The 12,423-nt window shown below is 43.8% G+C and overlaps 1 long non-coding RNA gene across 1 annotated transcript in view; it reads right to left on the bottom strand.

The window, feature by feature from the left end:
• Positions 1-12,423, bottom strand: part of LOC137346945 (uncharacterized) — a 72,287-nt gene that overhangs the window by 1,807 nt on the left and 58,057 nt on the right. Inside the window, exon 2 of the long non-coding RNA XR_010968830.1 lies at positions 8,063-8,154. This is a non-coding gene — a long non-coding RNA (uncharacterized lncRNA). The remainder of the gene's footprint in view (positions 1-8,062; positions 8,155-12,423) is intronic.

Below are 12,423 nucleotides of genomic sequence, written 5' to 3' on the forward strand. Positions count from 1 at the left end.
GAAGATCAATGCAAGCTTGAGCAACAGCATCTCATCTTTCAATTAGATACTTAGCCTTCTGGACTAAGCAATGAGTTCAATACCATCAGAACATAACTGCCACGCCCAACTTCTCAGACACCAGGTGCTTGCAATGGTTCTGCTGTTGCTATTTACAACTCTTCTAGATCCATCTTTTGTTTCTTTAATGTCTCATTACTATCCCCCTTTTGCGTTGGACCATCATCTCTTTTGTCATTTAGTCACTCTTGCCCTCTACTTTATCACAAGCCTTTCCTTTTGTGCTTTGGTTCCCTGACCCTCACCACCCACTCCAACTCTTTCCTTCGCTCTGTACTTGCTTATAAACCATTAAATCTACATGTTCTTCCAGTCCTGACTGAAGATCTTTGACCTGGACTTCTTTGTCACTAAGATTAAGACCATCCATTCACCTGCCTCTGCCACCTCCCTCTCTTCCCCAAGCCCAGCGAGGCAAACTTCCTCTAAGGATCCCCTTGCCTTAGCCCTGAACTTGCATTTTTCTCTATTGTCTCTCCTATCTCCCCTCATCCCCTCTCTGAGCTCATCTTTTCCGTGAGACATGTTTTCTGCTCCCTTGAACCTATTCCCACTAAACTGCTCACCATCTAACTTCCCTTCCTGGCTCCCATGATGGCTGATATTCTGAATGGTTTTCTCTCCTCAGATATTGTATCCCTCTCCTTCTAATCTGCCGTCATCACTCCCCTTCTCAAAAAAAAAACAACTCTTGACCCCCTCCGTCCTTGCACATTACCATCCCATTTCCAACCTCCCTTTCCTCTCAAGTCCTTGAATTTGTTAATAAAAGCTAAATACTGCAAATGCTGGAAATCTGAAATAAAAACAAGAAATGCTGGAATCACTCAGCAGGTCTGGCAGCATCTGTGGAAAGAGAAGCAGAGTTAACGTTTCGGGTCAGTGGCCCTTCTTCGGAACTGACAAATATTAGAAAAGTCACAGGTTATAAGCAAGTGAGGTGGGGGTGGGGCAAGAGATAACAAAGGAGGTCTAGATTGGACCAGGCCACGTAGCTGACCAAAAGGTCACGGAGCAAAGGCAAACAATATGTTAATGGTGTGTTGAAAGACAAAGCATTAGCACAGATTAGGTGTAAATACACTGAATATTGAACAGCAGCAATTGCAAACCTGAAAAAAACCAGTGGGTAAGCAAACTGAACAAACAAATATGTAATGAAATAAATGCAAAAAAAAAAGATTGTAAAAAATGTAAAAAAGAATGTTAAAAAAAAGGAAGAAAAAATAACTAAAAGTGAAAGTAAAATGGGGGGCTGTCATGCTCTGAAATTATTGAACTCAATGTTCAGTCCGGCAGGCTGTAGTGTGCCTAATCGGTAAATGAGATGCTGTTCCTCGAGCTTGCGTTGATGTTCACTGGAACACTGCAGCAATCCCAGGACAGAGATGTGAGCATGAGAGCAGGGGGGAGTGTTGAAATGGCAAGCAACCGGAAGCTCAGGGTCCTGCTTGCGGACTGAGCGGAGATGTTCCGCAAAGCGGTCACCCAGTCTGCGCTTGGTCTCCCCAATGTAGAGGAGACCACACTGTGAGCAGCGAATACAGTATACTACATTGAAAGAAGTACAAGTAAATCGCTGCTTCACCTGAAAGGAGTGTTTGGGGCCTGGGATAGTGAGGAGAGAGGAGGTAAATGGTCAGGTATTACACCTCCTGCGATTGCAGGGGAAGGTGCCCTGGGACGGGGACAAGGTGGTGGGGGTAATGGAGGAGTGGACCAGGGTGTCGCGGAGGGAACGATCCCTTCGGAATGCTGACAGGGGAAGGGAGGGGAAGATGTGACTGGTAGTGGCATCACGCTGGAGGTGGCATAAATGGCGGAGGATGATCCTTGGGATATGGAGGCTGGTGGGATGAAAAGTGAGGACAAGGGGAACCCTGTCACGGTTCTGGGAGGGAGGGGAAGTGGTGAGGGTAGAGGTGCGGGGAATGGGTCGGACACGGTTGAGGGCCCTGTCAACCACAGTGGGGGGAAATCCTCGGTTGAGGAAAAAGGAGGTCATATCAGAAGCACCGTCATGAAAGGTAGCATCATCAGAGCAGATGCGTCGGAGACGGAGAAACTGGGAGAGTGGAATGGAGTCCTTACAGGAGGTAGGGTGTGAAGAAGTGTAGTCGAGATAGCTGTGGGAGTCGGTGGGCTTATAATGGATTTGTTGTTGCCTCCCAAGTCCTTGCCCATCTTTCCTGGATTTCCATGTTTGAATCCTTCCATTCAGGTTTCTACCCTGCCACAAATGACATCCGATGTGAATATGACAAAGGTAAACTATCCCTTCTCATCATTCTCAACCTGTCTGCTGCCTTTGACATGGTTAATCACATCATTCTCCTCCAACACCTCTCCACTGTCAGCCAGCTGGGTGGGACTGCTTTCAACTGATTCTATTATCTATTTAATTGTAGCCAGAGAATCACCTGCAATGGCCTCTCTTTCTGCTCCTGTACCATTACATCTGGTGTCACCCAAGAATCTATCTTTGGCCCTCTCCTACGTTTCATCTAAATGCTGTCTCTCGGCGACATCATGTGAAAACTCAGTGTCAGTTTCCACGTGGACTCTGATGAAAACCAGCTTGACCCATCACCACTTGTCCTGACCCCACTACTGTCTCTAAATTGTCAGGCTGCTTGTCTGATATCCAGTGCTGGAAGGGCAAAAAATTCCTCCAACTAAATATTGGGGTGTTCGAGCCATTGTCTTTGTTCACTGTTACAAACTCTTTTCCTTCACCACTGACTCCATGCCTCTCCCTAGAAAATTTCATAGAGTAATGGAGTCATTTACAGCCTGGAAGGAGGCCATTCAGCCCATCGACTCCATGCTGGCTTCCACAGAGCAATCCAGTCAGTCCGACTCCCCCGCTCGATTCCCGTAGCCCTGCAAGTTTATTTCCTTCAAGTCCCCATTCAACTTCCTTTTGAAATTATTGATTGTCTCTGCTTCCACCATCCTTGTAAGCAGCGAGTTTCAGGTCATTACCACTCACTACATAAAAAAGTTCTTTCTCACATTCCCCCTGCACCTATTGCCCAAACCCTTAAATCTTTGTCCCCTAGTCCTTGTACTATCAGTTAATGGGAACAGCTTTTCCTTGCCTAACTTATCTAGACCTGTCATTATTTTTTACACCTCTATCAAATCTCAACTCAATCTCCTTTGTTCCAGGAAGAACAACCCAACTTTTCCAACCTAACCGTGTAACTAAAATTCCCCATGTCTGGGACCATTCGGGTAAATCTCCTCTGCACCCTCTCAAGGACCCTTACATCTTTCCTAAAGTGTGATGACCTGAATTGGATGCAATACTCTAGTTGAGGACTAGCCGGAGCTTTATGTTAGAGGTCCAGATGGAGCAGAATTTGTAAGGAGCATCCAGGAGGGTTTTCTAGAGCAGTATGTAAATAGTCCAACTCGGGAAGGGGCCATACTGGACCTGGTGTTGGGGAATGAGCCCAGCCAGGTTGTTGAAGTTTCAGTAGGGGACTACTTTGGGAATAGTGATCACAATTCCGTAAGCTTTAAAATACTCATGGAGAAAGACGAGAGTGGTCCTCAAGGAAGAGTGCTAAATTGGGGGAAGGCCAACTATACCAAAATTCGGCAGGAGCTGGGAAATGTAGATTGGGAGCAGCTGTTTGAAGGTAAATCCACATGTGATATGTGGGAGGCTTTTAAAGAGAGGTTGATTAGCGTGCAGGAGAGACATGTTCCTGTGAAAATGAGGGATAGAAATGGCAAGATTAGGGAACCATGGATGACAGGTGAAATTGTGAGACTAGCTAAGAGGAAAAAGGAAGCATACATAAGGTCTAGGCGGCTGATGAAAGACGAAGCTTTGAAAGAATATCGGGAATGTAGGACCAATCTGAAACGAGGAATTAAGAGGGCTAAAAGGGGTCATGAAATATCTTTAGCAAACAGGGTTAAGGAAAATCCCAAAGCCTTTTATTCATATATAAGGAGAAAGAGGGTAACTAGAGAAAGGATTGGCCCACTAAAGGACAAAGGAGGAATGTTATGCTTGGACTCAGAGAAAATGGGTGAGATTCTAAACGAGTACTTTGCATCGGTATTCACCGAGGAGAGGGACATGACGGATGTTGAGGTTAGGAACAGATGTTTGATTACTCTAGGTCAAGTCGGCATAAGGAGGGAGGAAGTGTTGGGTATTCTAAAGGGCATTAAGGTGGACAAGTCCCCAGGTCCGGATGGGATCTATCCCAGGTTACTGAGGGAAGCGAGAGAGGAAATAGCTGGGGCCTTAACAGATATCTTTGCAGCATCCTTAAACACGGGTGAGGTCCCGGAGGACTGGAAAATTGCTAATGTTGTCCCCTTGTTTAAGAAGGGTAGCAGGGATAATCCAGGTAATTATAGACCGGTGAGCCTGACGTCAGTGGTAGGGAAGCTGCTGGAGAAGATACTGAGGGATAGGATCTATTCCCATTTGGAAGAAAATGGGCTCATCAGTGATAGGCAACATGGTTTTGTGCAGGGAAGGTCATGTCTTACCAACTTAATAGAATTCTTTGAGGAAGTGACAAAGTTGATTGATGAGGGAAGGGCTGTCGATGTCATATACATGGACTTCAGTAAGGCGTTTGATAAGGTTCCCCATGGCAGGCTGATGGAGAAAGTGAAGGCGCTTGGGGTCCAAGGTGTACTAGCTAGATGGATAAAGAACTGGCTGGGCAACAGGAGACAGAGAGTAGCAGTAGAGGGGAGTTTCTCAAAATGGAGACGTGAGACCAGTGGTGTTCCACAGGGATCCGTGCTGGGACCACTGTTGTTTGTGATATACATTAATGATTTGGAGGAAAGTATAGGTGGACTGATTAGCAAATTTGCAGACGACACTAAGATTGGTGGAGTAGCTGATAGTGAAGGGGACTGTCAGAGAATACAGCAGAATATAGATAGATTGGAGAGTTGGGCAGAGAAATGGCAGATGGAGTTCAATCAGGGCAAATGCGAGGTGATGCATTTTGGAAGATCCAATTCAAGAGTGAACTATACAGTAAATGGAAAAGTCCTGGGGAAAATTGATGTCCAGAGAGATTTGGGTGTTCAGGTCCACTGTTCCCTGAAGGTGGCAACGCAGGTAAATAGAGTGGTCAAGAAGGCATACGGCATGCTTTCCTTCATCGGACGGGGCATTGAGTACAAGAGTTGGCAGGTCATGTTACAGTTGTATAGGACTTTGGTTCGGCCACATTTGGAATACTGCGTACAGTTCTGGTCGCCACATTATCAAAAGGATGTGGATGCTTTGGAGAGGGTGCAGAGGAGGTTCACCAGGATGTTGCCTGGTATGGAGGGCACTAGCTATGAAGAGAGGTTGAGCAGATTAGGATTATTTTCATTAGAAAGACGGAGGTTGAGGGGGGACCTGATTGAGGTGTACAAAATCATGAGAGGTATAGACAGGGTGGATAGCAAGAGGCTTTTTCTCAGAGTGGGGGTTTCAATTACTAGAGGACACGAGTTCAAAGTGAAAGGGGAAAAGTTTAGGGGGGATATGTGTGGAAAGTTCTTTACGCAGAGGGTGGTGGGCACCTGGAACGCATTGCCAGCGGAGGTGGTAGATGCGGGCACGATGGAGTCTTTTAAGATGTATCTAGACAGATACATGAATGGGCAGGAAGAAAAGAGATACAGAACCTTAGAAAATAGGCGACATGTTTAAAGAGAGGATCTGGATCGGCGCAGGCTTGGAGGGCCGAAGGGCCTGTTCCTGTGCTGTAATTATCTTTGTTCTTTGTTCTTGTTCTTTATAAAGGTTCAGATAATTTCCCTGCTTTTGTACGCCATACCTCCATATGCTTTGCTAACCACTCTCTCAATATGTCCTGCCACCTTCAAAGATCAATGCACATGCATCCCCAGGTCAGGTCCCTCTGTTCCTGCATACTCTTTAGAACTGTGCCATTAAGTCTATATTTTCTCACCCTAACCCTTCTGCTAAAATGCATCACCTCACACTTGTCAGTATTAAATTCCATCTGCCATGTGCCTGCCCATTCTGTTAACCTATCTATGACCTGTTGCAGGCATTTCATATCATCCTCACTGTTTGCCACACCTTCAAGCTTGGTATCATTGGCAAATTTTGAAATAGTAGTCTGTATTCCAAGATCCAAGTCATTTGTATATAAACCAGTGGTCTTAGCACTAACTGCCATTCTCCAGTCTGAAAAACAACCATATACCAGGATTCACTGTTTTCTGTCCTTGAACCAATTTTATTATCCAATTGGACACTGACCCTCCTATTCCATGAGCCTCAATTTTGTTAACCAGCCTTTTATGTGGTACCTTATCAAACACTTTCTTAAAATCCATATTGACAACATCCACATTCCCTTCATCAACCTTCTCTGTTACTTCATCAAAAAATTCAATTAGATTAGTCAAATATTATCTGCCTTTGACAAATCCATGCTGACTACCCTTAATTAACTCAAACCTTTCCAAGTGTCTATTGATCTTTTTCCATGATTATTGTTTCTAAAATCATACCCACCCCTGATATTAAACTAACTGGCCTGTAGTTGCTAGGACTGTCCTTACACCCTTTCTTGAATATAGGTGTCCCTTTTGCCTCTCTCCAGTCTTATGGCACCTCCCCCATATCTAGGGAAAATTGGAATATTATAGCAAGCCCTTCTATTATATCCACCCCATTTCCTTTAGCAATCTGGGATGCAAGCCATCTGGACCAGGTGACCTATCCACCCTAAACATAGCCAGCCTTTCCAGTAGCTCCTTTCTGAGGTTGCATCAGACTGTTTGCATCCTTGGTGTCATACTTGACCCCGAGATGAACTTCCAACCACATATCCGCCCCATCACGAAGACTACTTATTTCCACTTCCATAATATCGTCCAACTCCAAACCTGCCTCAGCTTATCTTCTAAAACCCTCATCCATACATCTGTTACCTCTGGACTTGACTATTCCAACATACTCCTGGATGGCCTCCTACATTCAACCCACCATAAACTTGAATTCATCCAAAACCCTACTGACTTTGTTGTAACTTACACCAAGTCTCATTCACCCATCACCCCTGCAATTCCTGACCTCCATTGGCTCCTGATTAAGCAACATCTTGATTTTAAAATTCTCATCCTTTTTTTCAAGTCCCTCCATGGTCTCACCCCACCTGATCTTTGTAATCACCTCCAGCCCCACAACCCTCGCAGACATCTGTGCTCCCCCAATTCTGGCCTCTTGAGCATCCTCAATTCTAATCGCTCCACTATTTGCTGCCAAGGCCCTAAACTCTGGAATTCCCTTCCTAAACTTCGCTGTCTCTCTAATGCATTTTCATCCTTTAAGGCACTCTTTGAAGCCTACCCCTATGACCAAGCTTTTGGTCAGCTGCCCTAATATCACTTTGTCGTTCCGCATCTAATTTTGTTTTATGGCACTCCTGGGAAGCGCCTTGGGACATTTTATTATGTTAAATGTGCTATACAAATACAAGTAGTAGTTGTTGAAATATTAACTCCCTTTCTCAATAGATACTGCCTGATCTACTGAGCATTTCTAGCCTTTTTTGTTTTTATTTCAGAAGTACTTCATTGGTGCATTCAAAGGTCATGAGAGGTGTTAGAGAAATGCAAGTCTTCCTCTTACATAGATGGATGTTTTACCAGGACTTTGTACCTTGTAGATTGCACCCCAAACTGATAAATTATTTTGAAGAGAAAGAAAAAAAGATTCAGTTCAGGCTGTTTATATGTGTCTGCACAATGGACTGAATTTTACTGGTCCCATGACGTCAGGGGTTGTGGTGGTGGGGAGGGGGGGGCGGTGGTGGGTGGCTGGAAAATACCTGCGGGAGAGGCCTGCCATGGGGCGCAATGCCAGGAAGGCCCCGCCCCATATTACCGCCGGCGGCGAGGCCTTGTGGCAGGCCCCCTGCCGCTTGGCGGCAGCAGTACCACTTAAATATGTTAATACATTAAAATGAATGAATTAATCACTTACCTGCTGCCGACAGCCATCCCACTGCGATGTTCTGGTCAGTTGCTGAAACTCCTGTGCCTTCGGATCTCCATTCAGAGATTCGACGTGGAACACTGGTTGGGATTGGGGGAAACAAGTAAGTTATCAGGGTGGGGGAGAGGGGAGCGGGGAAAAGTATTGCGATTGGTGGAGGGGATGGTGGGGAGGGGTTGAAGGTAAAAGGTTATAAACTTAGGGTGAGGGTAAAGGTAATTTTATTTGCAGGGAGAGGGCAATTAATAAATTGAGTCACTGAGGGGTGGGAGAGGGGCTTGAATCTTTTACTAAATTTTTCAATTTAATTTTAACATGTCTATCACTTTAAAAATTAAAATGCAAAGGTTTGAAGCCCTTTAAAAATGGCGCCGGATGCCATTGCCGGGGACAGAACGCAATTGCAAGACATTCCTGTTTCTACTCTCTCTAAAACATGTATGTTAGCCTATTTTAAAAATTTGTGACTATCTCTGCTAAGATGGATGTCATGTGAACACATTACAGCATTTTTCCATTAATATTAGCAACAGTATTTCCTATTGTCTTGTTTAATCAGAAAATGTTCCATTTTGAGCTGCAACAAGAACAGAGCCCACAAAAAGCGGTATCATAGCTTCTGTATGAATCTTAGGTCACCCTGCAGTTATTAAAGAATATAACAGCAGCATTTTACATACATTTAAAAATGTATCAACACATTGATGTGACTATTTTCACTTACTGATAGTCTAAAATGCAATACATGAAATCCATCTTAGCAGAGATATTCACAGATTTTAACAACAAGCTAATATGCGTATTTTAGAGAGAGTAGAAACAGGAATTTATTTTAATTGATGCTATGGAAAAAATGAAAACTCGTGACTGCCGTTTTGCAATCCGGTTATGGTAGCTGAATTCTAAACTTCACTTGCAGCCTTGAAGTACATCTCCCACTCAATTAATGAAGTGTCGCTCAGCATTTATTGCTGTCATCATTGATTGTGACTGTTTAGTATGCAGTTTGTCAGTGCTGCCTTGTTCCAGAAATAACTGTGGAATTGTATGTTGTCAGCTTTAGTTTCTTTTTCTTTTGGTTGAGTTTTCCTCAACTGCATTGTCATTTGATGTTCCTATCAAAGATGTCTCAAATACCAAAAGAAAACAATGATGACCATGCTCATTCTTTCTATGCTTGCATTCAGGTTCAGATACTGGGAAAGTTTAACTTCACTCTGCAGTCTCATTGTGTAATTATGCATGCTAAAATACTCACATTCTACTATATTCAAAAGGATAAAGGAATTGTTAGACAAAAAAAGACCAAGATCCATCTCTCTTGCCTTCTACCATCTTGATAGTCACATAATATAACGCTAATGGAGCTGTTGACTAATCATAGCAATCAATCTCTATCAATTAGTCTACAACAGACCCAGAGAAGACACCTTTTTCCTCCCAAGTGTGCCACACTTACCACCTGTCATTAATGGACAGGAAGCAGAGAGTTGGGATGAATGGAGCATTTTCAAGTTGGCAGGCTCTAACTAATGGAGTGCGGCAAAGATCAATGCTGGGACCTCAGCTACTTACAATCAATATTAATGACTTAGATGAAGAGACTCGGTGTAATGTATCCAAGTTTACTGATTACACAAAGCTAGGTGGGAACGTAAGCTGTGCAGAGGACACAAAGAGGCTGCAAAGAGATATAGACAGGATAAGTGAGTGGGTAACAAAGTGACACTTGGCGTACAATGTGGGGAAGTGTGAGGTTATTCACTTTGCTAGTAAGAATAGAAAAGCAGAATATTTTTTAAAAGGCTTGAAACCTCTAAATATGAATATTCACGGACATTTGGGTGTACTCGTACAAGGAACACAATGTTAGCATGCAGGTACAGCAAGCAATTAGGAGGAAAAATGGCATGTTGGCCTCTATTGCAAGGGAATGGGAGTATAAAAATAAGAAATGTGGCTACAATTTTATACAGCTTTGGTGAGACCACACCTGGAGTACTGTGTACAGTTTTGGTCTCCATATTTAAGGAAGGATATACTTGCATTGGAAGTAGCACAGTGAAGGTTCATTAGATTGGTTCCTGGGATGAGAGGGTTGTCCTATGATGAGAGGCTCAGTAAATTGGGCCTATACTTTCTGGAGTTTAGAAGAATGAGATGTGTTCTCACTCAAACATATGATATTCTGAGGGGGCTTGACAGAGTAAACAGTGAGAGGCTGTTTCCCCTGGCTGAGGAATCTAGAACACGGGGACACAGTCTCAGGTTAAGGGTCAATCACTTAGGACTGAGATGAGGAGAAATTTCTTTCCTCAGAGGATTGTGAACCTTTGGAATTGTTTATCCCAGAGAGTTGTAGATGCATCATCATTGAGTATATTTAAGGCTGAGATAGATAGATTTCTGGTCTCTCAGGGAATCAAGGGATATGGGGAGTGGACGGGAAAGTGGAGTTGAGGCTGATCAACCATGATCATATCGAATGGTGGAGCAGGCTCAAGGGACTATATGGTCTACTCCTGCTCCCATTTCTTATGTTCTTACCTTCTTATGTCATCAGGTCTCAAATTACTCATACATTCTGTCCCAAAATGTTATTTTCTGAAATAAATCTACTTAATTTGTATTTGAATGGATCATTATTAACTGCTTCCACCATCTGCCTAGGGAGTCTGTACCATAGATTGACCACTTGCTCACTGAAATATTGGGCTGAATCTTAACTCCTAAAATGATGATAGGTAAATTGGCCATTATAAATCGTCACTAGTGTAGGTAGGTGGTAGGGAAATATAGGGACAGGTGGGGATGTTTGGTAGGAATATGGGATTAGTGTAGGATTAGTATAAATGGGTGGTTGATGTTCGGCACAGACTCGGTGGGCCGAAGTGCCTGTTTCAGTGCTGTATCTCTAATCTAATCTAATCTAATCTAAAAGGAGTGGGTTAGGATCGTGCCAGAAGTTAAAATGCAAAAAAAAGGAATAGGAAGCAAACATGCCTCAAACCCACTTACTTCCAGTTTTAACAGAAGCAGGACAAGAGATGGATGACCAACCCGTTTGCATGAAGTGGGTTGCTCATTTAAATACCACAATAAGGCTGCATGCCTTCATTTTAACAGTCATTCTATTTTTAGCCACAGGTGACTGGGTTTTCCAGGTCTCAGAAAGCTCTGCAACTTAAAGGAAGCTAGAAAGGCTGAATCTAGGAGGTAAGTACCTTTTCAACACTGCTTGTGGAGGGGGGTGGGGGGCAACAGAAGTGTTCCTTCAGGCCCAGCGAGCCACCCAGAAACCTACCCCCACCCCACTCCATCCCTGCAATTTATCCACTGATTCGACCCTCTGCCCCCCCCACCCCCCACTGTGATTGGACTCCCCCTCACTCCCTGCTCCCACCGTGATTTCTCTTACTTCCCCAATGCACCTACCTGCGCTCAAAGGATTTGGCGCGGTGAAGTAGACTTCCTGCCTGAAAGGCCTCCAGCTTGTCAATCAGGCTTCCAGTGGGTGGGAATCCCACAGAAACAAAATTAAAGCAGCCCTGCAGTTAAATTCTTCAAGACATTCAAGAAACCTGTTCTTCCAGGATAAAATGCAGGCCATGGTATCCTCTGGATATACTGTTCTGTACAAGGTGAACGAGTTTGTCATAGTCTACATTATTTAGTATACTTGTCATTGCATGATCAAAGCTGAGCCCAACTGATATTTGACCTATAGATTTCATCATATGCTTTTTCGGCATAGCTGTGTTTTTTCCTTTTGAGGAAAACTGGATAATTGCAGAAAGAAATTCAAGTGAGCAGCTACGTTCAACATAGAAACAACAGAAGAGCAGCAGTAGGCCATTCAGCCCCTCAAGCCTATTCTGCTATTCAGTTAGATCATGGTTAATCTGTATCTTAACACGATTCACCTGCCTTGGTTCTGTAACCCTTAATTCGCTTGCCGAACAAAAATCTATACATATCGGTTTTGAAATTTTCAATTGACCCCTCCCAGTTTTAACAGCTTTTCTGAGGGGGAAACCAACTTCCTGAAAAGCATTGGACAAATGTTTTTTTTTTGATTGGCAAGGGGAAAAGCAGAGGTGCTGTGATATGGCTGCCAAATTTTGTTTGATAACACTCCTATGAAGTGCCTTAGGACATTTTACTCCATTAAAGGTGCTATAGAAATGCAAGTTGTTATTGTTGTTATCAGTGAACAAAGAACAGTACAGCACAGGAACAGGCCAGTCGGCCCTCCAAGCCTGCGCCGATCTTGATGCCTGCCTAAACTAAAACCTTCTGCACTTCCTGGGTCCGTATCCCTCTATTCCCATCCTATTCATGTATTTGTC

Source organism: Heterodontus francisci, chromosome 31 (genome assembly GCF_036365525.1).
Source record: "Heterodontus francisci isolate sHetFra1 chromosome 31, sHetFra1.hap1, whole genome shotgun sequence".
Lineage (NCBI taxonomy): Eukaryota > Metazoa > Chordata > Chondrichthyes > Heterodontiformes > Heterodontidae > Heterodontus > Heterodontus francisci.